This window comes from Octopus bimaculoides, chromosome 2 (assembly GCF_001194135.2).
Source record: "Octopus bimaculoides isolate UCB-OBI-ISO-001 chromosome 2, ASM119413v2, whole genome shotgun sequence".
In the NCBI taxonomy this organism is placed as follows: Eukaryota; Metazoa; Mollusca; class Cephalopoda; order Octopoda; family Octopodidae; genus Octopus; species Octopus bimaculoides.
The window spans coordinates 189818577-189822802 of record NC_068982.1 but is presented as its reverse complement, the minus strand read 5'-3'; positions in this window follow the sequence as shown (position 1 = coordinate 189822802).

Genomic DNA, 4226 nt, shown 5'->3' with positions numbered 1-4226 from the left:
ACCGCCACTCTTCAACACCACAGCAACCGCCACCTCCACCGTCGCCACAATCTCCACTATTAACACCCCCATGCACCCCGCGCCCACGTCCAACCTCTCACATGCACCTTCCCCCACCCTGCCTCGACCCACCGTTGCTCTTCAATTAAACTCAACCCTGATTTGATCCCCGTCTGACCTTCACACGTCTCCCAGACATCACGTGTTGCTGGCACATCACAATCAATGTGACTACTACTGCTGACGAGCGAAGACAGGGTGTGTGTCGTTGATCGACCGGCTAGAAATAGCAGCCATATCACCCTCAACTCAAACCGTAACGTCTTAAATCGGAAAAATGCGCTTCTGAAATGCGTTCTAGCTATTAACCCATCTATCTATCCATCTATCTATCTATCTATCTATCTATCTATCTATCTATTTGTCTACATGTCTGCCTGTCTGTCTGACTGTCTGTCTGACTGTCTGTCTGTCTGTCTGTCTGTCTGCCTGCTTGCATGTCTGCCTGTCTGCCTGTCTGCCTGCCTGCCTGCCTGTCTGTCTGTCTTGCCGAGTTACGGGGAAGTAAACACCAGTATCGGTTGTCAAGCGACGGTGGGGAGGAGATAAATAACAAACATATGCATATATATATATATATATGCGACGGGCTTCTTTCAGTTTCCGTCTACCAGATCTACTCACAAGGCCTTGGTCGGCCCAAGGCTATAGTAGAAGACACTTGGCCAAGGTGCCACGCAGTGGGACTGAGCCCGGAACCATGTGGCTGGTAAGCAAGCTACTTACCACACAGCCACTCCTGCGCTTATATACATATAATTGAAACAACTGAATAAAGTGGAGTCAACAAGGAATACGGTTGGACATGTATTTGATATTCACTACAATTGTATGATTCTATCGGTGGATAGCAAAGGGTGAAATCTGAAGGTGGACGAGCGTTGTATTGCACTCTACTACGTTCTGAACACAATATACCATAACTATACATACATACATTCATACATATATATGCACACTGGATATCTAAAAAATAAAGGCTTTTTTATGAAAAGTAACGATAAATATATACAATTAGATGAGCTGAAGAGGTAGATTTAAGAGGAATAAAAGTCATTCACAGAAACTCCGAGTAACAGTTTTTGTGATATTTCTGCGCTTTTAAATAAAGCATGTTACTCTACCTCTAGCATTTGAGTACTCTTTTTTCCACTTTGTTTCACATTTATGTGCTTTTTAACATTGTCCCGAAACAGATAAAAGAGGAAAAGGATCCTATCAGCTTTAAACGGAGTCTAGACAGCTTTCTTCAAAGAATACCTGACAAGCCACCCCTACCTGGATACAACTCACTCAATAAGAACTCACTACTTGAATGGACCATAGACCAAACTTGACTGTAAAAAGGATTTAGATAATCCTATCAGGTGGTGCTATTAAATTAGACATGGCCTGGACCAATCTTTGGTCGAAACATATCTAAGTTTTTCCCCTTTTGTTATCTCCTCTTTTTCTTAGCTCTCCTGTGTGAACTTTCTGTCCGGCAGTCGCCATGATAGATCGCTGACCACAACATTCTAATTTTTTTCTCCGTGTTTTTCACCTTGTTTTTCTCCTTATTCTTTCTGTTGAAGAGCGTAGCTCGAAACGTTAAAGACTTTCTCTATTCCCGAGCGTTAAACTAATACATCCTTTTGTTGTTTACACCACCTGTCCTCGTCTGTTGTAGTTTTTTTTTCGTAAATTCTCCCACATATATATATACAGCTGAGTTTCTCTCCCCCCTCTCTCTCTCTTTACAAACACTTACACGCGCACACACCTGCCATGCCTTGATAAGGTGTGTCCTTAGCCTCTCGTTAACAGGCCGCTGGTATATATAATCCCAGTTTGTTAGGTTTCTGCGTCTAAATTGGACGCTCAAGGTCATGATATCACCTTTGTGCCATGGTTCCTAAGGCTGTATGCCTTGTGGCATTCATGACGATTGGTTCTTGTGGGCTATAAGACAACTTTTCCGCCACTTCTAATATATGCGCATACATACATACATACATACATACATACACACATATGTATGTATGTATGTATGTATGTATGTATGTATGTATACATACATACACACATATGTATGTATGTATGTATGTATGTATGTATGTATGTATGTATGTATGTATGACATACAAAAGACATTTTAAGATCCACAAAGATCAGAACTTAACTGCAGTCCTTAAGAGTCCAAAGTAGATATGCAATCTATGTGGGTGTCTTTTCAAAACATTGTCTGGTTTAAAAAGTCACATCAGATGCCATGAGAGATCTAAGATGTAAGTACAAGGGGTGGTCAAACTCTACATAAGAAATAGACGACCACCATGTATGTATGTATGTGTTGTGTGGAAGTAAAACACCCCTATTGGTTGACTCCTAATGGACTGTGCCACAATATAAATGGACAAACGCAGAGAGCGGTGCAGAGTAGTGTAAAGCCGAGAGTTGCGCATTGTCGAGGGTTATTACTGGTATCTTGAGTAGAACGATTTGTATGTAGGTATGTATGCATGTATGTATGTATGTATGTGTGTATGTATGTGTGTATGTATGTATGCGTATCTATGTATGTAAGTATTTATATGTGTATGTGTGTGTATGCATGTATGTATGTATGTATGCATGCATGCATGTATGTATGTGTGTGTGTGTATGCATGTATGCTTGCTATAGGTTCTCCGTCGACCAAATTCACTTCCAAAGGCATTGATCACTTTGCGTCCATTGTCGAAGGCACTCGCTCGCGGTGCCGCGCTGCCTGACCAAACCTGAAGCCATGCAGCATCTAAGCTGTGGATGTAAATGAAAAGTGAATATGTTTTGTTTCCTCCATTGTTTCGTCGTGGCCCTTATTGGTTTCATTGTTTATTAAAAACAACAACAGCAACAACAACAACATTACCATTTAGCTACGATATGCAAATGAGATGGCACCAAGCCAAAAGCAATATGGCTAAATGGTGTTCAATTGACAATTTTATTATCCAATTATTTTTTTCAAATTCATCACCCTCATCTTCTTTTGATGCGATGGCGTTCTTTAAAATTCATTTTGTTATAACGTAGGTTTTTTTATTTTTATTTTACTATATATAATATATACAATCATACATACATACATTTAGCTGCAGGTCAGCTTTGGATGAGATTGATCATGATCAAAGAATATACATTCGTCATCATTCCAATGGGGCCAGTCTATTATTTTGGTTAATATAAGACTTGTATCTAAGATTACATACTCCTACATGTCCTTCATGTATTGTAAGAGATTAGGGTGTAATTTGTGGTCGATTTGGCTGCAAATTCTTGCGATCAAGTATATGTTCCTTCGTTTGTTTGGCAACGGATCATGGGATGTTGCTGTTCGTCTGCTCCAAGTCAACCATCGTTAAGAAGATTTATGATAAAATATAGCTTTTTGAAGTTCTCAACCACAGATTCCCCACCCATATGTAATTCACAGTTGCTGAATGATATCCAAGAAAATTTAAAAGGCAACTTGAAGACCTCCAGCACGAAGGGAAGACGATCTAGTTAAGCAAATTTGGGAAAAATGGAAAAGAATGGCGTTACCAAGAATTGGAAACGCATTGTGCAATTATGTGCTCACTACATATATTTATACACACATTTATTCATAAAAACATACATACATACACATACGTGCATACACTCACATGCATACGAACTTAGAGGCTTAAACATATTCCTACATGTGTGCATGTACACATATTCCTACATGTGTGCATGTACACATATTCTTATATGTGTGTGTGTACATATATGTGTGTATATGAATGTGTACATGTATATAAATGTTTATATATATATATATATATATATATATATATGCTGAGATCCCCTTCGGTCATGACTGACCATGTGATTGCACCTAGAAAGTTACCCTCCCAAGCACAAGTCCGGGCAAGGTTGTTTATGGAAGACCAGCAGTCACCCATGCATACCGGCCTCTCCTCTCCACGCCACATGTTTTATCCAAGGGAAAGTGCAAAGAGGCTGATATAGCTTGGCACTTATGGCGTCGCAACTCATTTCTACAGCTGAGTGAACTGGAGCAACGTGAAATAAAGTGTCTTGCTCAAGAACACAACACGCAGCCCGGCCCGGGATTCGAACTCACAACTTCACGATCGTAAGCTTGACGCTCTAAC